Below are 24971 nucleotides of genomic sequence, written 5' to 3'. Positions count from 1 at the left end.
TATGATCCGTTCAAAAGACCTAAATGAGAAGCCCTACTGCTAGCTGATAGCCATGTGCTAAGCTGCAACTTGGGGTGTTTTTTAGGGCATGTAATAAATTCCTTTCAAAATTTGCAGTCACATACCAGTGTGAATCTTCCGCCCACCCCAACACTCTTTGGTCAAGATGCCTCGTGGAAACAGAAGTCTCAGTTTGGCAGCACACTTTGGGGTTCATCCCCTAACACAATCCCTGGCATTGTCTGGATGCTCAATAAGTATTTATTTGAATAAAGGGTTTGTTTCACACTATTACAGGTCTCTGGAGATGAGAGATGCAGAAAACTAGACAGCCACCAATACACAGTAAGTACAGAAAGGAAAGCTGGGGTTCCTAGTGAAGGTTTTAGAGTCTTACAAGCATAATGTTGAGCAAAGTAAGCCAGACACAAAAGATGATTCCACTTATATGGAGAACAAACATGGACCATATGAACCTGTGCTATTAGTAACTGGAATTCTGGTTTTCTTTGGTGAGTGGTACTTTGGTTATGGAGGCCATGTGAAAAGAGGGCTTCTAGAGTTTTGGCAGTGTTTCTGGATCTGGGTGCCAGGTATACCTGTAGACTCTTTGTGATATATAATTCATCAAATGATACTCCTATGACTTAGTACTTTTTTTCTTCCAGTTTTCTCGAGATGTAATTGACATATAGCGAGTATAAGTTTGTATACAGCCTAGCGGTTTGACTGACATACATCATGAAATGATTTCACAGTAAGTTTAGTAAATATCCATCATCTCATATTGATACAAAATTAAAGAAATAGAAAAAATTTTCCAGGTGATGATAACTCTTAGGATTTGCGCTCTTAACAACTTTCATATATACCATACAGCAGTGCTAATTAGATTCTTCATGTTGTTACAGTCCATCCCTAATTCTTACTTAGCTTATAACTAAAAGTTTGTACCTTTTGACTGCCTTCATCCCCCTGCCACTGGTAACTACAAATCTGATCTCATTTCCTATGAGTTTGTTTATTTGTATTTGAAGTATAATTGACCTCCAACACTATGTTAGTTTCTATTATACAACACTGCTGCTGCTGCTGCTGCTGAGTCGCTTCAGTCATGTCCGACTCTGTGCGACCCCATAGATGGCCGCCCACCAGGCTCCCCCGTCCCTGGGATTCTCCAGGCAAGAACACTGGAGTGGCTTGCCATTTCCTTCTCCAATGCATGCAAGTGAAAAGTGAAAATGAAGCCGCTCAGTCGTGCCTGACTCTTAGCGGCCCCATGGACTGCAGCCTTCCAGGCTCCTCCATCCATGGGATTTTCCAGGCAAGAGTACTGGAGTGGGGTGCCATTGCAACACAGTCATTCAATATTTCTGTACCTGTCAAAATGAGCACCATGATAAATCTAGTTATGATCAATCACTGTGCAAAGATTGCATAGTTATTGACTATATACCCCATCCTGTATGTTTCATGCCCATAACTCATTTATTCTGCAACTGAAAGTTTATTATTTTCTTAACATTTTTATTGGAGTATAGTTGATTTAAAATGTTGTTTTAGTTTTAAGTGTACAGCAAAGTGAATAAATTATACATATATCCACTATTTTTTCAGATTATTTTCTCATATAGGCCATTACAGAGTATTAAGTAGAGTTCCCTATTCTAGATAGTAGGTTCTTATTATTTTATATATAGTAGTGTGTATATGTCAGCCCCAATCTCCCAACTCCAGTTGAAAATTTATACCTCTTAAACTCCCTCCGTTCAGTTCAGTCACTCAGTCGTGTCCGACTCTTTGCAATGCCATGAACCACAGCACGCCAGGGCTCCTTGTCCATCACCAACTCCCGGAATCCACCCAAACCCATGTCCATTGAGTCAGTAATGCCATCCAACCATCTCATCCTTTGTTGTCCCCTTCTCCTCCTGCCCTCAATCTTTCCCAGCATCAGGGTCTTTTCAAATGAGTCAACTCTTCCCATGAGGTAGCCAAAGTACTGGAGTTTCAGCTTTAGCATCATTCCTTCCAAAGAAATCCCAGGGCTGATCTCCTTCAGAATGGACTGGTTGGATATCCTTGCAGTCCAAGGGACTCTCAAGAGTCTTCTTCAACACTACACTTCAAAAGCATCAATTCTTTGGTGCTCAGCTTTCTTTATAGTCCAACTCTCACATCCATACATGACCACTGGAAAAACCATAGCCTTGACTAGATGGACATTTGTTGACAAAGTAATGGCTCTGCTTTTTAATATGCTGTCTAGGTTGGTCATAACTTTCCTTCCAAGGAGTAAGTGTCTTTTAATTTCATGGCTGCAATCACCATCTGCAATGATTTTGGAGCCCCCCAAAATAAAGTCAGCCACTGTTTCCCCATCTATTTGTCATGAAATGATGGGACTGCTTGCCATGATCTTTGTTTTCTGAATGTTGAGCTTTAAGCCAACTTTTCACTTTCCTCTTTCACTTTCATCAAGAGGCTCTTTAGTTCTTCACTTTCTGCCGGTGGTGTCATCTGCATATCTGAGGTTCTTGATATTTCTCCCTGCAACCTTGATTCCAGTTTGTGCTTCCTCCAGCCCAGCGTTTCTCATAATGTACTCTGCATATAAGTTAAATAAGCAGGGTGACAATATACAGCCTTGACTTACTGCTTTTCCTATTTGGAACCAGTCTGTTCCATGTCCAGTTCTAACTGTTGCTTCCTGACCTGCATACAGTTTCTCAAGAGGCAGGTCAGGTGGTCTGGTATTCCCATTTCTTTCAGAATTTTCCACAGTTTGTTGTGATCCACACAGTCAAAGGCTTTGGCATAATCAATAAAACAGAAATAGATGTTTTTCTGGAATTCTCTTGCTTTTTCGATGATCCAGCAGATGTTGGCAATTTGATCTCTGGTTCCTCTGCCTTTTCTAAAACCAGCTTGAACATCTGGAAGTTCACAGTTCACGTATTGCTGAAGCATGGCTTGGAGAATTTTGAGCATTACTTTACTAGCGTGTGAGATGAGTGCAATTGTGCAGTAGTTTGAGCATTCTTTGGCATTGCCTTTCTTTGGGATTGGAATGAAAACTGACCTTTTCCAGTGCTGTGGCCACTGCTGAGTTTTCCAAATTTGCTGGCATATTGAGTGCAGCACTTTCACAGCATCATCTTTTAGAATTTGAAATAGCTCAACTGGAATTCCATCACCTCCACTAGCTTTGTTCATAGTGATGATTTCTAAGGCCCACTTGACTTCACATTCTAGGATGTCTGGTCCTAGGTCAGTGATCACACCATCATGATTATCTGGGTCATGAAGATCTTTTTGTATAGTTCTTCTTTGTATTCTTGCCACCTCTTCTTAATATCTTCTGCTTCTGTTAGGTCCCTACCATTTCTGTCCTTTATTGAGCCCATCTTTGCATGAAATGTTCCCTTGGTATGTTTAATTTTCTTGAAGAGATCTCTAGTCTTTCCCATTCTATTGTTTTCCTCTATTTCTTTGCATTGGTCACTGAGGAAGGCTTTCTTATCTCTCCTTGCTATTCTTTGGAACTCTGCATTCAAATGGATATATCTTTCCTTTTCTCCTTTGCTTTTTGCTTCCCTTCTTTTCACAGCTATTTGTAAGGCCTCCTCAGACAGCCATTTTGCTTTTTTGCATTTCTTTTTCTTGGGGATGGTCTTGATCCCTGTCTCCTGTACAGTGTCACGAACCTCCATTCATAGTTCATCAGGCACTCTATCTATCAGATCTAGTCCCTTAAATCTATTTCTCACTTCCACTGTATAGTCATAAGGGATTTGATTTAGGTCATACCTGAATGGTATAGTGGTTTTCTCCACTTTCTTCAATTTCAGTCTGTATTAATCTCCCTCACCTAGTTTTAAAAAGATTTTATTTTACGTTGAGTATAATTGATTTACAATTTTGTGTTTGTTTCAGGTGTACTGCAAAGGGATTCAGTTATACATGTACATAGATCTGTTCTTTTTCAGATTCTTTTACCAGACTTAGCCATTTTTCATATGTGTTGTACTTCAATAAAAATATTTGTTAAAACGCACACGTACACACACACACATACACACATACACACACACACAATGACCAGTGCTTCTTAAACTTGAAAGTACATACAGGTCACCTGGGAATCTTATTAAAATATAAAATTCTTACTCTTTTGGTCTTGGGTAGGACATGAGAGTCTGCACTGCTAGAGATTGGCATCTTCAGGATCTGTCCTTAGAGAGATCCGGAGGAAAGTGTCCCGGGACCCTCCTGACCTGCGGTGAAGGAGTCAGTGTGCAGAGATGTTAACCTAGAAGGTTATTAACACCCAGAGTGTGGTTTCCAAGACCAGCCCAAAGTTGGCTGGACTGTGATATCTGCCTGCTCTCAGCACCTTTGCGGAGGCTTTTCTGACTGCTGGGTGGTGATCAGAGCCTAGAGTTGAGCCATTCAAGAAAAGAGATCAGCTGGTTTCCAACCTCTGCAGCTCACATTAGGGATCTTGGCCTGTCTGGACCATAGAAGCCATTGGCTTACCCCCAAAGAGCGCACTGAGGGTACTGGGGGCCTCGCTCCCTCTCCATCCACACACACACATGAAAAACCGGATTGTTAGCTAGGAGTGCCGTGTGAGTGAACTGGACATCCCAGTTCCTCTGTAAAACTCTGCAGGATATAGATCCATAAATGCCAAACTTATAGCAAGAAAAATCATGATTGGGGCTGGGGCTTCCCTGTGGCTCATTGGTAAAGAATCTGTCTGACAATGCAGGGTACACGGGTTCGATCCCTGGTCCAGGAAGGTTCCACATGCCATGGAGCAACTAAGCTCGAGAGCTGCAACTGCTGAGCGTACATGTCTAGAGCCCACGTTCCACAGCAAAAGAAACCACTGCAATGAGAAGCCTGAGCGCTGCAACTGGAGAGTAGCCCCTGCTCGCGGCAACTGGAGACAGCATGTGTGCAGCAACCATTAAAAAACAAACAAACAAACATGATTTTGAGGGACAGAAAGCAAGTCACACACAGTATGATTCCTTTCATAGAAGCAGTAAAGCCAGGTGAAGCTAGTCAATGCCTTGTTCAGGGATAAAGATGTACGTAGTAAAATATAAAGAAAAGACAGGAGATAACTACTAAATACTAAGGAGGCAGTATTCTCTGGGAACAGGAAAGGAAGGAGGGGCCACTCAGGGCCTTCCAAAGTATTAGTAATATTCTGTAGTTTCTGCTAGTGTTGGGGTTATCACCAGGGATCAAACCCATGCCCCCTCCATTGGCCACGCAGAGTCTTAGCCACTGGACCACCAGGGAAGTCCACAGCTGTGTATTCTATTATTACTCTTTAGGCTGCACAGCGTGTACACATTCTGTCCTCTTTCACTTGTATGCATTGTTCACAGTCTAAAAGTGAAAATGCACTGTAATATCTTAAGATAACATTTTATGTTGAAATTTCCTTGTGCTTGACCCTTTTTAGGATATTCTGTTACTCAAAAGTTTTTTGACATAACAGAGTAAGCTGGCAACTATGATTTTTTGGAAGGACACTTTATTTTGAGATTCCGCCCCTCTTACTTTTTGAATATTATATGGCCCTTTTCTTTGATGGCATTTTAATGAAATGTTGGTGATAGTAATATTGATTTAAAACCAAAAAATTCCTTACATGTTAAATAACCAATTGACAACTGTAAATCATCCCTCATCCCCTCCACACCCCTGCTGCCCCAGCCCCTTCCTTTTTTAAAAGTTAACTTGATCTGTGACATTCAAAAGACTGGAAACTGCAGGTTTAGAGAACTTTTCTTTGGGAAAAGAAGACATTGCCCTTCAGCTCTAAGGTGTTTGAAAATAAGAGAAATAAAGAAAGGGAGTGAGGGAGGAAAAAGGGGAGGGAGGGAGGAAGGGAAAGAGAGGGCTGGGGGAGAGGGATCATGGCTGGAGAAGATGAAAAGGATGAGTAGAATCTTCTAAAATATTTTTCAAAGAGTTTTTCACATTCTCAGATACCTCATGTGTTAGTTTGGCAGTCTTTTTTGTGGTCTTAAAAGAAGGAAATGGAGTGGGTGAGACAGAACTGCTCTATGTCATGTTTAGTAGGACACCAGCAAGTGGAACTGTGTTGCGACTTAATTTTCCCCGGATAGAAGCAGTCTGTATGTACACTGCTACCAAGTAGCGGTAGTCGCGGAACCCAAGAGGCAGAAGAGAATTTGGAGGCGAGTAACAACTATGATAATAACCTGCGTTTGTTGACCTTTTAGCTAATGTGCCCTGCATGAATACTGAAACCAGCCCATTTAATTCTCTCATCAGCCTTAATGGTAAGTGCCTGTCCCATTTCATTTTAGATGATTTCTTGTTGTTCAGTTGCTAAGTCATGTCTGACTCTTTGCAACCCCATGGACTGAAGCACACCAGGTTCCTCTGTTCTGCACTCTCTTCCAGAGTTTGCCCAATTCATGTCCATTGTGTCGGTGATGCCATCTAACCATCTCGTCCTCTGCCGCCTCTTTCTCCTTTTGATGTCCGTCTTTCCCAGCCTAAGAGTCTTTTCCAGTGAGTCGGCTCTTCGCATCAAGTGGCTGAAGTACTGGAGCTTCAGCATCAATCCTTCTGTTACTGAAAGATGTGTGGAGTCCAGCTGCTTGCCTCTCAAACACCAATAAATAGTCCAGGTTGGTAGAAAGGAAAGTTTGCTTTATTTCAGATGCCAGCAGCCGGCAGGAGGTGAGACAGACATCATCTTGATTGTTTTAGGTACAGTTAACCTTCTGTTCCAAGGCCCATTTGTTCCTATTTTTTTTGTGGTCAATTCTCAGAATTGTGGCAGCTCGTGTTCCGGGTACAGTCTGGTCACTGTGCAGTTAACTTCCCCACCTGGTGTTTTGGTATCTATAAGACAGCTCCCAGGCTATGGCTCAGAATATTATCTATAGCCCTTGAGAAAGAACTCAAGGTCCTTGACTATGCTTAATGACCACATTATTATTATTTAGTCTCCTTTGAATGTTTTCCTTTGTTTCCACATTTCCCACTTCTCTAATTAAACTTGCTGCTAAGTCACTTCAGTCATGTCCGACTCTGTGCGATCCCATAGAGGGCAGCCCACCAGGCTCCCCCGTCCCTGGGATTCTCCAGGCAAGAACACTGGAGTGGGTTGCCATTTCCTTCTCCAATGCATGAAAGTGAAAAGTGAAAGTGAAGTCACTCAGTCATGTCTGACTCTTAGCAACCCCATGGACTGCAGCCTACGAGGCCCCTCCGTCCATGGGATTTTCCAGGCAAGAGTACTGGAGTGGGGTGCCATTGCCTTCTCCGCTAATTAAACTTATCCTTTGAGTAAAATTTTCCACAGACAGAAGGCAGGCAGAGGACATAGTAGGGATGGGAGAGGACCATAAGGTCCTGTTCTATTTCACTCCCAATGAATATTCAGGGTTGATCTCCTTTAGGATTGACTGTCTTGATTGTCCAAGGAACTCTCAAGAGTCTTCACCAACACCACAGTTCAAAAGCATCAGTTCTTCAGCGCTCAGCCTTCTTTATGGTCCAGCTCTCACATCCATACACAATTACTGGAAAAACCATAGCTTTGACTATACAGACCTTTGTTGGCAACGTGATATCTCTTTGATGACTCACAGTTTTATATAAATATACACATATTTTGGAGGAGGGTAATTTTAGATTTACAGAACATTTACAGATAGTACAGAGAGTCCTCATGTACCTTCATCCAGATTCCCCTAGTGTTAACATCTTATATAACCATGGTAGGTTAATTCAACGTAGATTTTAATTAGAATTTTACCAGTTTTTCCACTAATGTCTTTTTCCTGTTCTAGAACCCAATCGAGATAGAGCATAAGATTTCCCTGGCAGTCCACTGGTTTAAGACGCTGTGCTTCCAGTGCAGGGGGCACCGATTCAATCCTTAGGAAACTAGAATCCCACATGTGGTGCAGCACAGCCGAAATAAATACATAAATAAATGAATAAATAGTGTAGGACTTCCCTAATGGCTTGGTGGAGGGGAGTCCGCCTGCCAATGCGAGGGGTACGGGTTTGATCCCTGATCTGGAAGAGTTCACGTGTGGCAGGCAGCTGCCTCCGAGAGCCGCACCTACTGAAGCCTGCGTGCCCTGGAGCCTGTGCTCTGCAACAGAGAAGCCACGTTCATGAGAAGCCCACACACCACAGTGAAGAGTAGCCCCCGCTCACCACACCTAGAGAAAGTGAGCACAACGCAACAAAGACCCAGGGTAGCCAAAGAGGAAAAAAAGGGAATACTATTTCGCTGTCCTGTCTCTTTGGTCCCCTTTGATCTATGAGAGTTTCTTAGTTTTCCCTTAAAATGCTGGGTTTAATTACAAAAACTTCAAGTCCAAAGGGAACAATCAACAGAGGGAAAAAGGCAACCTACAGAATGAGAAAGAATATTTGCCAACTATATATCTAATAAGGGGTTAGTATCCAGAATAAAGAACTCTTAACAACTCACCGCCAAAACACCCAGATAACCTGGTTAACAAATGGGTGAAGGACTTGAACAGACATTTCTCCAAAGAAGACATGCAAATAGCCAACAAGCACATAAAAAGATGCGCAACATCATTAATCATTAGGGGAATGCGAATCAAACCCCAATGAGATTCACCTCAAAACATTAGGATGGCCACAATCCAAACGAGCCAGCCAACCAATCAAATTAAAAACAACAACAAACCCAAGTGCTGACAAGAGTGTGGAGAAATTGGAGACCTAGCGCACTGATAGTAGGGTGTGAAACGGGACAGGAACCAGGGAAGACAGAACAGGGCTGCCTCGAAAAATTGAAACTAGAATTACCATACAATCCAGAAGTGCCACTTTCAGATATATGTCCAAAATAATTGAAAACAGGATCTCAAAGAGATACTGGCACACACAAGTTTACTGCTGCGTTATTCACAATAGTCAAGAGTTTCAGAGCAGTTACACTGGGCCACTTCCACCAAGGAAGGGACGGAGTTTTTTCTTAGTAGAACTCTGACTCAGGTTATAGATATACCTTTCCTGCCCACAATACTTCTGCCAAAACTCCCATCCATGCACTTACAGAGCGCCTTATCCACCACCAAGGTATTCCACGTAGCGTCAGTTCTGACCAGAAACTGTTTTTACTGCAAATGAAGAGAGACAGTTGGCTCATACTCATGGAATTCGGACACGACTGAGCGACTTCACTTTGACTTTTCACTTTCATGCATTGGAGGAGGAAATGGCAACCCACTCCAGTGTTCTTGCCTGGAGAATCCCATGGACAGAGGAGCCTGCTGGGCTGCTGTCTATGGGGTCGCACAGAGTCGGACACGACTGACGCGACTTAGCAGCAGCAGCAGCATGGAATTCCTTGGTCTTCGCGTGTTCCCCATTATCTGGGGGGAGCTGGCTTGATGGGATTATGGAATGGCTACCTCACAATGTGGGTAAGGAGGAAGAGAGCTGGAAAGCTGAAGATCCCAGGGCACCTCTTAGAACTACAACGTCCCATGACGTCTCCATGAGCTTTCCCTTTGCAGTTCCCTTTGGCGGTTGAAAGTGCTTGGGTTTCAGATTGATGGGTAACTTATCTGTGATCTTCCAGCTTCCCTTCTGGACTTTTACTTCTCCAAATGTAGGGTTTGAGTACATTGTAAATCCTTTACACATTAACCCAGCAGTTGGCAAACTACAGGTCATGGGTCAAATCCAACCCGCCATCTGTTTTTGTAAATAAAGTTTAATTGGAACACAGATGCACCTGTTCATTTACATATTATCTATGGCCGCTTTATGACTAAGTTGTGTAGGTGTGACAAAGACCATATGGCTCCCAAAGCCTAAAATATATTTATTATCTGGCACATGAAAAAATTCACCACCATGCCTCTCCCCACTGCCACTCATCCCAGGTAATCATGCTTCTCTCATTGAAACTCGGCTGAAACATAGCCAACCCAGACATCAGTGTGGCACGTAAAAATATCCTGCCTCTAGTAAGAAGAGCTCTGAAGTTACAAAGAAAGGGCTTGGGTGCAGGGAGAGCTGAAGAATTAGAAGCTAATGCATTCTACCATATATAGTAGTCTAAATCTAAAGTCTATTTGATTTTTTTTTAAAGAAGGTGAAACAAAAATTTGCTAAAATGAAATGTTTCTTCACCACAAGAGATGTTAATTCCTAAAATAATCTTTGAAGTCTAAAAAATTATGAATTATGGTAACCATCAGAGGCTTGAGCCCACTAGTTTTTGAAATCACATTTCAGTTTTACATAGACTTGATTTGCTCCAAATGTAAGAGATGAAGTGATTAATGCTGCTTCATTGCCTTCCTTCTCCCCTTTCCTCACTCCCAGTTTTTGTTTGTACTGTTTTTCCTTACATCCTATTTTTCTATTTAAGAGGATTAAGTACCTACCATCTCTGTGTGATGCCCCTATTCTGGAATTCTTTATTTTGACTCATCTCTTGGCTCGATTTCATCATCAATACTTTTTAATTTTTTTAAAAGAAGTGACTATAGTCTCTGAATTATTTCTTGTTTGAGAGTGTTTGCCTGTTGCTTCCAGGTCGGTTTGACTGAATGTGACATTCTTAGGTTACACTTTTTCCTCTCAGATGTTTTTAGATCAACTCTGTGTCTTCTCCATAGGAAAAACCATGGTTTTATGACTGCTGGAAAAACCAGTAGTCATGTACGGATGTGAGAGTTGGACCATAAAGAAGTCTGAGCGCTGAAGAATTGATGCTTTTGAACTGTGGTGTTAAAGAACACTCTTGAGAATCCCTTGGACTTCAAGGAAATCAAACCAGTCAATCCTAAAGGAAATCAATCCTGAATATTCACTGGAGGGATTGATGCTAAGGCTGAAGCTCCAATACTTTGGCCACCTGTTGCGAAGAACTGACTTATTGGAAAAGACCCTGATGCTGGAACACAGGCCCTGGGCAGCGAGAGTGTGGTGTCCACTGATCTACCAGGACCACCAGGGAATTATTTGAACAATTTTTTTTCCTTTAAATCTGATGTTCAGAATCTTAAATAGGACATGTCAATGTTGGTTTTACTAAAACAAGTTTTCCTAACATATATACATGATCTTTTCAATCTTTATATTTAAGTTTTGATTCAAGTCAGATATTTTGCTATGTTATATCTCTGAATAATTTTAAGTTCCTTTTGTTGAGATCTGTACACAAGGCGTATCAAATGTCCTTAAGTTAGAACATCTTTGGCTTCTATCACGTTCTTTCTAATTGCTTCAGTCTCTGTGTCTTTTCCCTGTACCTCTGTTATCTCAAGTCTCTCTTCCAAGATGTTAATTTGATTTTCAACTGTGATTATTTTATTATTTTCTTTTCTAATTTATTTATTATATATATAAAATCATAGTATTTCAGTTTTCAGCTTATTTCCTTAGCTCTGCAACCTCCCTTTTCATCTCATCCTGTTACTTTATGGTATCATTTTTCAGTTCTTGTTTTTATTAAATTAAAGCCATCCTACATTATTCTAAATGCAAAGCACTTACAGAGAATCTGTCTCTCTTATTTGGATTCTAGTCTCCAGGACTGTGAGTGAGATAATACATTTCTATTGTCTAAGCCACCCAGTCTGTGGGGCTTTGTTTTGGCAGCCCTAGCAAGCCAATACTGTAGGTCCCCCATGTACGAACATTCAACTTGTGAACTTCCGAAGATGCGAACATTCATTCCATCAATGTCAAGCGTGAGTGAAACCGCAGCTTGCCCTCCCTCTCCTGTTGCTGCTGATGACCCTTCAGCTCTACCATCTCCCACCTCCTCTCCCTCCTCCAGTAACTCGTCTTGCCTGGTCACTCGATGCCAGTCCCTGTATGCCAGCTGTCCTGTACTGCTGTACTTTTCAAGGTCCTGTACTAGAAGGTTAAAAATGCCTTCTTTATGTTTTGTGTTGGTTTTTTAGGTATTATTTGTGTGAAAAGTATCAATATTATAAACCTATTACAGTACTAAATAGCTGATTGTGTTCATTGGGTACCTAGACTAATTTTGTCGGACTTATGAAGATGTTTTTACCAACGCACCCTCAGAAAAGAACTTGTTCATATGTAGGGGACTTGCTGTACAATTAGTCAACTTACTTAACATTCTAACCTGACCCCAGGACTCTCTCTCCCTCTTCTTTGCTCTATTTTTCTTCTTTGCAACTTATATCCTTCTAGTATACAGTGTAATCTCCTTATTTATTTTATTGCCTGTCTTCCCCGACTAGAGAGAGGGCAGGGACTTTTGTTTTAGTTCGCTGTTGTCTGTAGGGCTTAGCACATAGTTATGTCTGACTCTTTGCAACGCTATGGATTGTAGCCTGTTATACTCCTCTATGCATGGGATTTTCCAGGCAGGAATACTGGAGTGGGTTGCCATTTCTTCATCCAGGGGATCTTCTCACTCAGGGATCAAACCCACATCTCCTATGTCTCCTCCCTTGCAGGTGAATTCTTTACCACTGAGTCACTAGGAAAGCAGCACATAATTGAAACTTAATAAATGACTGCTGAGTGAATAAATACAACCATATCTGATGCCTGGCCTGTGCTCAGTGTTAGGCCTCTTGAGAACTAATGAAATCACTCTGACTATTGCTTTGTGATTTGGGGGGAAATGCCTTTTGGTTCATTCATCTTTTTACTTTTCCTTTTTTGGGGCCATGCTGTGCAGCTTGTGGGATCTTAGTTCCCCAACTAGGGATTGAACCTGGGCCTCAGCAGGGAAAGCACAGAGTCCTAACCACTGGACTGCCAGGGAGTTCCCTGGATTCATTCATCTGTTTAGAGACTATTTATTGAGCATCTACTGCATGCCAGGAACTGCTCTCAAGTGTTAAGAATTCATGTATGTGTGTTTAGTCACTCAGTTGTGTCTGACTCTTTGCAACTCTTGAGTTGCAAATAGTTGAACTATAAAGAAAGCTGAGCACCGAAGAATTGATGCTTTTGAACTGTGGTGTTGGAGAAGACTCTTGAGAGTCCCTTGGACTATAAGGAGATCCAACCAGTCCATCTTAAAGGAGATCAGTCCTGGGTGTTCACTGGCAGGACTGACTTTGAAGCTGTAACTCCAGTACCTTGGCCACCTGATGCGAAGAGCTGACTCATTTGAAAAGACCCTGATGCTGGGAAAGATTGAGGGCAGGAGGAGAAGGGGATGACAGAGGATGAGATGGTTGGATGGCATCACTGACTCGATGAACATGGGTTTGGGTGGACTCCGGGAGTTGATGATGGACAGGGAGGCCTGGTGTGCTGCAGTTCATGGGATCGCAAAGAGTCGGACACGACTGAGTGAATGAACTGAACTTTGCAACTCTATGGACTGTAGCCTCTAGGCTCCTCTCTTCCTGGGGATTCTCCAGGCAAGAATAATGGAATGGGTTTCCATGCCCTCCTCCAGGGGATCTTTCGAACCCAGGGATTGAACCTGCATCTCTTACATCTTCTGCATTGGCAGGTAGGTTCTTTACCACTAGTGCTACCTAGGAGCCCATTAAGAGTACAGTTCAGTTCAGTCACTCAGTTGAGTCCAACTCTTTGCAACCCCATGGACTGCATCACGCCAGGCTTTCCTGTCCGTCATCAACTCCCGGAGTTTACTCAAACTCACGTCCATTGAGTCAGTTATGCCATCCAATCATCGTGTCCCCTCTCGACACCTTCTCCTCCCACGTTCAATCTTTCCCAGCATCAGGGTCTTTTCCGATAAATCAGTTCTTCACATCAGGTGGCCAAAGTTATTGGAGTTTCAGCTTCAACATCAGTCCTTCCAGGACTGATTTGCTTTAGGATGGACTGGTTGGATCTCTTTGCAGTCCAAGGGACTCTCAAGAGTCTTCTCCAACACCACAGTTCAAAAGCATGAATTCTTTGGCATTCAGCTTTCTTTATAGTCCAACTCTCACATCCACACATGACTACTGGAAAAACCATAGCTTTCACTAGACAGACCTTTGTTGACAAAGTCATGTCTCTGCTTTTTAATATGCTGTCTAGGTTGGTCATAGCTTTCCTTCCAAGGAGCAAGCGCCTTTTAATTTCATGGCTGCAGTCACCATCTGCAGTGATTTGAGAGCCCAAGAAAATAAGTCTCTCACTGTTTCCATTGTTTCCCCAGCTATTTGCCATGAAGTGATAGGACCAGATGCCATGATCTTACTTTTCTGAATGTTGAGTTTTAAGCCAGCTTTTTCACTCTCCTCTTTCACTTTCATCAAGAGGCTCTTTGGTCCTTCTTCACTTTCCACTGTAAGGGTGGTGTCATCTGCATATCTGAGGTTCTTGATATTTCTCCCAGCAATCTTGATTCCAGCTTGTGCTTCCTCCAGCCCAGCGTTTCTCATGATATACTCTGCATATAAGTTAAATAAGCAGGGTGACAATATACAGCCTTGACTTACTGCTTTTCCTATTTGGAACCAGTCTGTTGTTCCATGTCCAGTTCTAACTGTTGCTTCCTGACCTGCATACAGATTTCTCAGGAGGCAGGTCAGGTGGTCTGGTATTCCCATCTCTTTCAGAATTTCCCACAGTCATTGTGATCCACACAGTCAAAGGCTTTGGCATAGTCAATAAAGCAGAAATAGATGTTTTTCTGGAACTCTCTTGCTTTTTCGATGATCCAGTGGATGTTGGCAGTTTGATCTCTGGTTCCTCTGCCTTTACGAAATCCAGTTTGAACATCTGGAATTTCATGGTTCATGTACTGTTGAAGCCTGGCTTTGAGAATTTTGAGCATTACTTTACTAGCGTGTGAAATGAGTGCAATTGTGCAGTAGTTTGAGCATTCTTTGGCATTGCCTTTCTTTGAGATTGGAATGAAAACTGACCTTTTCCAGTGCTGTGGCCACTGCTGAGTTTTCCAAATTTGCTGGCGTATTGAGTGCAGCACTTTCACAGCATCATCTTTTAGAATTTGAAATAGCTCAACTGGAATTCCATCACCTCCACTAGCTTTGTTCATAGTGTTGCTTCCTAAGGCCCACTTGACTTCACATTCCAGGATGTCTGGTCCTAGGTCAGTGATCACACCATCATGGTTATCTGGGTCATGAAGATCTTTTTGTAGAGTTCTTCTGTGTATTCTTGCCACCTCTTCTTAATATCTTCTGCTTCTGTTAGGTCCCTACCATTTCTGTCCTTTATTGAGCCCATCTTTGCATGAAATGTTCCCTTGGTATCTCTAATTTTCTTGAAGAGATCTCTAGTCTTTCCCATTCTGTTGTTTTCCTCTATTTCTCTGCATTGATCACTGAGGAAGGCTTTCTTATCTCTCGTTGCTGTTCTTTGGAACCCTGCATTCAAATGGGTATATCGTTCCTTTTTCTCTGCCTTTCACTTCTCTTGTTTTCATTAGCTATTTGTAAGGCCTCCTCAGACAACTGTTTTGCCTTTTTTCATTTCTTTTTCTTGGGGATGGTCTTGATCCCTGCCTCCTGTACAATGTCATGAACCTCCATCCATAGTTCTTCAGGCACTCTTGTCTATCAGAGCTAATCCCTTGAATCTATTTGTTACTTCCACTGTATAACCATGAAGGATTTTATTTAAGTTATACCTGAATGGTATAGTGGTTTTCCCTACTTTCTTCAATTTAAGTCTGAATTTGGCAGTAAGGAGTTCATGATCTGAGCCCCGATTGGCAGCTCCCGGTCTTGTTTTTGCTAACTGTATAGAGCTTCTCCATCTTTGGCTTCAAAGAATATAATCTGTCTGATTTCGGTATTGACCATCAGGTGATGTCCATGTATAGAGTCTTCTCTTGTGTTGTTGGAAGAGGATGTTTGCTATGACCAGTGCATTCTCTTGGCAAAATTCTGTTAGCCTTTTCCCTTCTTAATTCTGTACTCCAAGGCCAAATTTGCCTGTTACTCCATGTAACTCTTGACTACCTACTTTTTCATTCCAGTCCCCTCTAATGAAAAGGACATCTTTTTTGGGTATTAGTTCTAGAGGGTCTTGTAGGTCTTCATAGAACTGTTCAACTTCAGTTTTTTCAGCTTTACTGGTAGGGACATAGACTTGGATTACTGGGATATTGTATGATTTGCCATGAAAACAAACAGAGATCGTTCTGTCGTTTTTGAGATTGCATCCAAATACTGCGTTTCAGATTCTTTTGTTTACTATGATGGCTACTCCATTTCTTCTAAGGGATTCTTGCCCACAGAAGTAGATATAATGGTCATCTGAGTTAAATTCACCCATTGCGGTCCATTTTAGTTCACTGATTCCTAAAATGTTGATGTTCACTCAGCATCTCCCGATTGAACACTTCCAATTTGCCTTGATTCATGGACCTAACATTCCAGGTTCCTATGCAATATTGCTCTTTACAGCACCGAACTTTACTTCCATCACCAGTCACATCCACAACTTGGTGTTGTTTTTGCTTTGGCTCTGTCTCTTCATTCTTTCTGGAGTTATTTCTCCACTGATCTCCAGTAGCACATTGGGTACCTACTGACCTGGGGAGTTCACCTTACAGTGTCCTATCTTTTTGCCTTTTCATACTGTTCATGGGGTTCTCAAGGCAAGAATATGGAAGTGGATTGCCATTCCCTCCTGCAGTGGACCACGTTTTGTCAGAACTCTCCATGGTGACCTGCCCATCTTGGGTGGCCCTACATGACATTGCTCCTAGTTTCATTGAGTGGCCTACTGCAGGGTTGGGGCACTGAGTGTAGAAGTGCATGCATGGGACCTTTTGAAGGAGGTCACCATTATCTTCATTACTTCCACCATAGTTTGGCCTCAGGTCAAACAACAGGGAGGGAACAGAGCCCTGCCCATCAACAGAAGTGAAGTCGCTCAGTCGAGTCCGACTCTTTGTGACCCCGTGGACTGTAACCTATCAGATTCCTCTGTCCATGGGATTTTCCAGGCAAGAGTGCTGGAATGGATTGCCATTTCCTTCTCCAGGGGATCTTCCCGACCCAGGAATTGAACCCGGGTCTCCCACATTGCAGGGAGACGCTTTACCTGTCTGAGCCACCAGGGAAGCCCATCAACAGAAAATGGGATTAAAGATTTACTGAGAATGGCCCTGCCCTTCAGAACAAGATCAAGTTTCCCCCTCAGTCTGTCTCTCCCATCAGGAAGCTTCCATAAGCCTCTTATCCATCAGAGGGCAGACAGAATGAAAACCACAATCACAGAAAACTAATGAAACTGATCACATGGACCACAGCCTTGTCTGACTCAAGGAAACTATGAACCATTGAGAGTAAGTACAGTAGTAAACAAAACCAAGAGGGAGAAAAAGACAATAAACAAACAGCTTGTATAATGTCTGGTGGTGAGAGGTGCTGTGATAACTAGTTAGGCAGGGTCAGTCTTCCTGATGACTATTGCTGCGGAAGAAAATGGCCCCAAATCTCAGTGGCCTGAAACAATTTCGTAGTCTCTCTCATGGTTCTTTGGTAGTCTGGGCCCATCAGGGTGGTCTCGCTGGGGGTCTTGCATGGGGTGCAGCCAGATGTTGGACTGGACTCAAGTCATCTGGAGGACCGACTGGGTTGGACATCGAGGTACCTCGCTCGTTTGGCTGCCATGGATGTTGACCGCTAGTTGGGAGTTTGGCCAGGCTGCCACCCAGCACATCTCCAGGTGCCCTCTCCATGTGGCCCAGGCTTCTCAGCCTGGCAGTGTGGCTCCTGGAGAAGTGCTCCAGGAGTAAGTGTTCTGTGAAGCAGGAAGCAGAGGCAGCCAGGGCAATGAAGTGCCTGGGGCTGAATCAGCATTTCTTCTGCCGTATTCTGTTGGTTAGAGCAGTGATGGGGATCCTAGATTCAAAGGGTGGGAGAAAGAACACGGGATGGAAGAGATCGCTGTGGCATCTTTGGAAAACACCATCCACACAGCAAGGGGAGAGTGAAGGACGGGCAAGTGAGGAAGAGAGCACACTCCCTCCCTGAGCCTCCTTGGAGCACAGGCCTGAGCGGAGCGAGGATGTCTGTGGAAGACTGTTCTAGATGGAAGATGAAAGTACAGAGACCCAGAGGTGGGAGCTTAGATATGTTGCTTGGCCTGGTGAGGAACAGCTGAGTGTGGTGGGAAGGAGCTATGAGACCAGCACTTGCTAGACTCAAGCGATGTCTTACCTGTAAACCCCAATAGTTCACAGAGGCCTGAATGCTTTTAAAGCTTTGGGCTCTTTGCTGCTGCCCTGGCTGATAACTCCACCCTCACCTGCCCTGAGTTGCTTGCTTTCCCCATAGTGCCCACACTGGTGCTCTTGCCAGCAGGTTTGCCCTCTTCTGCTTGATCTCCATCTTCTGCACCATCAAGGCTTATCTGGAGCCATGACTGACCCCAGCTGAGCTCTGGACTCTTCTGTCTTTCCCACCAAAGAGCGATCTGTCTGATTTGCCACCTAAAGACCAGCACGGAGAGTTTGCATGTGGTTAAGGGTGTGAATTTGAGAGTCCACCTGCCTGGGTTTGGATCTGGCTCTGCTACCCACTCACAGGGTTACTTTGGACAAGTAGCTTAACCTCCCTGTCCTTTTGATCCTTCAAGAGAAGGCCTTTACGGCATCATTCAAATTAGAATTAGGTCTTAAGAATCATCCACCATCTAGTTATTTCCAACTCTTAGAGTTCCATCTGCCTGCTGAAATGTTCAATTTTCAGAGACTGAGATAGCATCCCAAAGTGTCCTGGTATCCTTTTAACTGTTGTGAAAGGAACAACCTAAAGTTGCTACAAGGCCATCTTTACCTTTAAGAATTAACTCCTCTTTCTGGGCTTGAGACACTGAACAAGCAATTCCTGGTTCAAATACTTTTAAGCACCGCTGACATTTTTCTTATCCAAGAATTTCCAGATTTCGGCCAGAGACCCGTCCTCCTGAATGACAACAGTGATGGGGATGTGCACACACACCTCTTCTTGAAACAGGAGACAGGCTTACACCCTCCATTGCTTTCTATACATGGCAACACAATGCAAACCATAGCTGCTTCCTTCCTATTTCTCCACCATTTGTCCCCGCAAAGCCTCTTCTTTTTCTTTCTAAGGAGGCAGAGTTCTACACGGATGTGACTGAAGTCCCTCTGCAGCCTCCTCTGGGGCCCTTTGTAACACCTGTGTATCCCTTCCAAGTGATGTCTACATGTTCTGGATTGTCAACTGTCTGTTGCTAAAAATGGTTTTCATTCTCACAGTAGATGCAGCAAAGAGAGACCTCGTCCCTGTGCTCTTGTTTCTGCGTCTGTACAATGGGCTGTACTGGACTTCCCCTGGTGGATCAGACAGTAAAGAATCTGCCTGCAACTCAGGAGATCCGAGTTCAATCCCTGGGTCGGAAAGATCCCCTGGAGAAGGGAATGGCTACCAGCTCCAGTATTCTTGCCTGGAGAATTCCATGAACAGAGGAGCCTGGCAGGTTACAGTTCATGGGGTCACAAAGAGTTGGACACGACTGAGCCACTAAGCACAGCACAGCACATACTGATTAACAAGCTGTGGTAGTTTCAGGTAGACAGCAAAGGAACTCAGGCATACATATACATGTATCCCTTCCCCACCAAACTCCCCTCCCATCCAGGCTGCCACACAGCATTGAGCAGGGTTCCCTGTGCTATCCAGTAGGTCTTTGTTGGTTATCCATTTTAAATATAGCAGTGTGTACATGTTGATCCCAAACCCTAAATATTCTTTCCACCCATCCTTCCCCCCTGGTAACTATAAGTTCATTCTTGAAGTCTCTAAGTCTGTTTCTGTTTTGCAAATAAGTTTGTTTGCATCATTTCTTCAGATTCATACGATATTTCTCTTTCTCTGTCTGACTTACTTTACTTAGTGTGATAAGCCCTAGGTCCATCCACTGTTGCTGCAAATGGCATTATTTCAGTCTTTTTTTCTGGATGAATAATACTCCATTGTATATATGTACCATATCTTCTTTATCCATTCCTCCGTCGATGGATTTATGTTGCTTCCATGAAATGACTGGTGTCTTCTTTATAAGAGAAAGGAGAAGGGAGGAGGCCAGTGACAATGGAAGCAGAGATTGGAGTGAGGAAGGAACAAACCACAGAGTGCCAAGGATTGCTGGGAGCCACCAGAAGCCAGAAAAAGCAAAGACTTCCCTCAGGAACCATCAGACACCCTGACTGCAGACTTGTAGCCCCCAGAACTGGAAGTGACTAAATCCTCCTTGTTTTAAGCCACTTGGGTGATGATAATTTGTTACAGCACCCATGGGAAACTAACACAGTCCCCAAAGCTTTGCTAATGTGATATTTCTTCACCTGGGTTATGAGCGCTAGGGGGTTGGCTTTAGGATTGTTTTTAAACCGTACATATATGATTTCACATTAACAAAAATTAAAATAAATAACAGCAGAAAAGGAATATCCAGCAAGGGTCTGGGCTTTGAAGATGCGTTCAGGTGGGGCATTTTTGGCTATGGGTCTGCTGTGTGCCAAGATCATGGCAGGTCTCTGGGACTTGTCTGGGAGAGGACTCTCTGGGGTTGAACTTGAACATCATAAGTTACGGAATACAGCAAATGGCAGAGGGTGGAAGCTTCTCGTCTTATGTGTGAACGTTTCATGTGATCACAGACCAGACACCATTCCAGGAGATGCCAACTCAATAAAAAGATGGGATGCGCCTCCTTCCTGGGTGCAGCAGCCAGGTCCTCTCAGAGGAAGGTCATGGACTGGGTAGCAGAAGCAGGGAAGGTCCCTCAGGAAGCTCTGTGGGGGCCTGCCAACCTGCAGCAAGTCTTCAGGAAGCAGCCCAAGGTCTTCCTTCTTCACCCTGATGGGGGATGCCTGGGGCATAGCTAAGTGGGAGCCACTGCAAAGTGGGCGCAGTCTGAGCAGTCCTGCCCTCTCCAAGATGCTCTTTACAACCTGGGGCCACACTTGGCTGTCTGTTGGTGCCTTGTGGAGCTTCCAGGAAGACCTCATCACAGACCAGAAGGAGCCCCTTCAGGAAATTGGACAGAGGAGCCACTGGTAGGAAAGAGCAGCCTTCACCCCAGCTCCCATCCCTGGTGTCAGGGGATTTCTTCCAACACGCCTCCTTCAAAACCCCATTCATTGGCAGGCTTCCCTGGTGGCTCAGTGGCAAAGAATCTGCTTGCCAATGCAGGAGACATGGGTTTGATCCCTGGGTTGGGAAGATCCCTCATGCTGCCAAGCTACGAAGCTCATGCACCCCAACTATTGAGCCTGTGCACCCCGTGCTTCACAGTAAGAGAAGCCATGGCAACAAGAAGCCTGTGCACCGCAACTAGAGAGTAGTCCCTGCTTACCACAGCTAAAGAAATGACCGCACAGCAGTGAAGACCCAGCCTCAAACCTCCATTGGCTTCATAAGAACTTTCCCCGAGCAGCCACCCTCTTCGCTTTGCTCAGCCAGGGGTTCAGGGCCGTGGGATTTATTGGTGATTTTTTTTTCTTTGCTTGGTTCCCTGCTTTGTAGTTAAGAGGAGGTAGTAGCCATCCCAGAATTCTCAGTAAATGTGTATTATTTGTGCTGGGAAAAAAAATTGCTAAAGGATGAGAAAGGGAATAATGAACACTATATAGAATTTTCCTCAACAAGTAGATGCTGGTCCAGAGTGTAAAAGTGCACTTTGAAAAGTGAGGAGAGATGGGAGAAAGTCACTTTATACCTCTCTTCAAACTGGGTTAAGTTCTGTTTAATAGAAATTCTGGGAAAAGAACATCATTCCTTTAAAAGCTGAGCTGCCCTGCAGATGAAGCCAAGTTGTAAAGCTGTTTGGGACATAGAAGGTTAGTAAAGAGACCAGTCCTACAGTCATTGCTAATGATGGATGGGAGGGGTATTTGGAAGTGTTGAAATGCTGGCTGTCAAGGAAACCCATGATTGGAAAAACAACATCACATGGTTTTTTATATGGCCCACTGGTATCGTGATGCCATGTGATCATTTTCCTGACTTTCTGGTTTTGTCACAAGAAAAGGAAGAAGCGAGGGAATCAGAGAAGTGATCTGATGCCTAATTACCAGTGCTTCTCTCAGATAAATTATAAACAGGCTGTTAAAAAATTCTCATGCTACAGCAAAGAAACAAAGCAGCCTTTAAACACTTTTGATGTCAACATGCCCTAATTTCAAAAGTGCTAGAGCTATGTATAACCCCAAAGACAGTCTCTTTCTTCAAGGAATGATTAAGGAGTGTTTTTAAAAAAATAACCCAACTCTCCGTTCCTGAGCTTGTGGCAGACATCATTAATCAATCAAGGTAGTTTTGTTTGTTTGTTTTGTTTTGTTTTTTAACCATGGAACCTAAATGCTGCCCTAGAATTCTTCTCAACAATATGTGTCTGACACTCCTATAAATAGATCAGAATTGGCTTATGAGCTGAGCCAACTAAAGAGGCACCTAATCTGATGGTTAAAAGAATAATATTTGGAGCTAAATCTCAGCTCAGCCACTTAAACTTTCAGATAAGTTTCTTTACCTTCAAAATGCAGATAATAATAGTATCTCACTGGATTTTTTACCTATAATTTTATACCCAGCCAATTGGTCAATCAAGAGTGCAGGTAGAACAAAGATATTTTCAGACTTTAGTGACTTGAAAAATATATTTCTATTAAAGGAATATGCTGTTAAAGTATTAATAAAATCATTAATATAAATATAAATGAATGCATAGTGAAATATAAATGAATAGCCTTACACATATAAAATGAATGTGTGTTAAATATCATACTTAACTCATTATTAATGAGGGAACCAGTAAGACATTAAAACCAGTTTAAAGAAGTCAAAGAAGCACAAATCTATATGGAATTTCAAAAAGGAAATAAATTTACAAACAGATAGGAAATTGCCTTTTGTAGGGAGCCTTGTGTGGGATGGGGAGAGGGACGTGCATTATTTATTTGCATATCTCTAGATAAGATTTATTTTGCACTGTTATCAGTTATCTACAATTTACAGAGTTATAAAATAGCTCACAGGCAATGAAAGGCACAGAGCCCCCATAGAATCAAAATCAGAAACTCCGAAGGGATGTGGTCTAAACAATGCATAGTTTTTCACCCAATCACAAAATTATCGGAGTACACTCTCAATTTATTAGGACAGTACTAGAGAATGGGTGCGCATGTAGGTAGCTTCAGTTGTGTTGGACTCTGTGACTCTATGGACTGTACAGCCCGCCAGCCTCCTCTATCCGTGGGATGCTCCAGGCAAGAATACTGGAGTACATTGCCATGCCCTCCTCTAGGGAAATCTTTACAACCCAGGGATCGAACCCATGTCTCTTATGTCTCCTGCATTGGCAGGTGGGTCCTTTACCGCTAGCACAACCTGGAAAGCCGCTACTAGAAAATATGCTTCATCAAAAGGAGGGAGTACCCTTGCTCTAGAGCTCAGGTGCCCTAGAGCCTGTGTTTCTCAATAAGAGAAGCCACCGCAATGAGAAGCCTGTACATTGCAACAAGAGTCTAGCCCCCACTCGCTGCAACTGGAGAAAGCCAATGTGCAGCAATGAAGACCCAGCACAGCCAAAAAATAAAAAAATGAAAGAGTAAAAAAAAAATTTTAAGGGGGCAGAGAGAGGGAGAGAGACAGGTAGGATCCTCAACTTAGGGATTAGGGTGTCCATCCCTGGAGGTGTGATGAAGTCCTAGGAGTAACAGCAGAGCGTTAAGCCGGAGCCCAGCCAGCTCTAGGGGAAGGAGGAAGGAAGCTTCTTGAGAGGCTCTGGGAAAGAAGAAATGGAACTGATGTGCTTGAGCATATGGAAAATATCATGGGAAGGCCTTTGGCAGAGATGTTAGAGCTTTTAGAGAACACTAATGATGAGTCATAGAAAATTAAGCGAATAAAAAAACGAGGGCTTCCTTAACCTTAGCAATACTGAAGCCTGCACGAGAACTGAGCTAAGTAATGCTCACTAGGCTCAGCAGTGAATGATACTTGCACAGTCATTATAATGTAAGTACTATTTATTCATCCCCAATTCTTTATTCATGTAATAACTCTATGTTGGGGTGATGCAGGAGAAGTGATGGATGTACATGTGGGAGAGTTAGATACTCACCTGTCAGAGGCAGTGAAAGAGCAGTAGGGAGTTCACTGGTGGTCCAGTGGTTAGGACTCTATGATTTCACTTCCATGGCCCAGGGTTCAATCCTTGGTCAGGGAACTAAGAGCCCACATGCCACATGGCACAGCCAAAAAGAAAAAAAATAGCAGTAGAAGCATAATATTCTTAAATATGGAGATAAATATCAGAGGAAGTAGCTAGAAGAGTTTCATTGGCTGCCTCAAGTGTAATAGATCATGATGGTGAGAAAGCTTAAGGCAGGGGATGGTTGGTTTTCATTAAAAACTTCCGTTCATACATACATACACACAGACACATATATATATATAACTATGCATATATAGAAGAAAAAGTTTACACCTAAGAAAAGGTATATATTATTAGCTGCTGGTGAGGTATGGGTAATCTCAAACACTACTAGTGAAGTATAAATTGGCACTGCCTCTTTTGAAAAGCCATCTGGCAGAATCTGATGAAATTTTATGTGTACATAACCGTTCCATCTAGCAGCCATACTTCTTGGCCTGTATCTTCAGAGAAGCACTTGCACATGTGCTCGGGGCAGTATGCCCAAGGACATTCCTGGGCCATTGTTTATAAGGCAAGAATGACGGTGTTGGAAGGCGCAATGAAAGGGGGATGTCAGTACAACAACAGCAAGAACCTAAGTCGTAGCCCTTGAACATGAAAAAAAGATGCTCAATCTAACTCAGTACATAGCAATTTGAAGTACAATGAAGTTCTCTGTATATTTTTTGCCTATCAATTTGGCAAAATCTGGTAACATTTTGGTGTGTTGGTAAAGCTATGGCAAAACAGGTGGTCTCATGTATGGCAAAGAATCTTTAAAAAAAGAGTGGATATAT

At 43.1% G+C, this 24971-nt stretch overlaps 1 long non-coding RNA gene across 1 annotated transcript; it reads left to right on the top strand.

The window, feature by feature from the left end:
- Positions 1-299: 299 nt before the first annotated feature.
- LOC129658668 (uncharacterized) lies at positions 300-12013 on the top strand. The gene is made up of 4 exons (XR_008717499.1): positions 300-345; positions 6270-6329; positions 6454-6683; positions 10683-12013. It is a non-coding gene; the product is annotated as an uncharacterized LOC129658668 (long non-coding RNA).
- The last annotated feature ends 12958 nt before the right edge of the window (positions 12014-24971 follow it).

The sequence above is a fragment of the Bubalus kerabau genome, chromosome 8 (genome assembly GCF_029407905.1).
Source record: "Bubalus kerabau isolate K-KA32 ecotype Philippines breed swamp buffalo chromosome 8, PCC_UOA_SB_1v2, whole genome shotgun sequence".
Lineage (NCBI taxonomy): Eukaryota > Metazoa > Chordata > Mammalia > Artiodactyla > Bovidae > Bubalus > Bubalus kerabau.
Note: the sequence above shows the minus strand (reverse complement) of the source record. Positions and strands in the feature narration are given on the sequence as shown.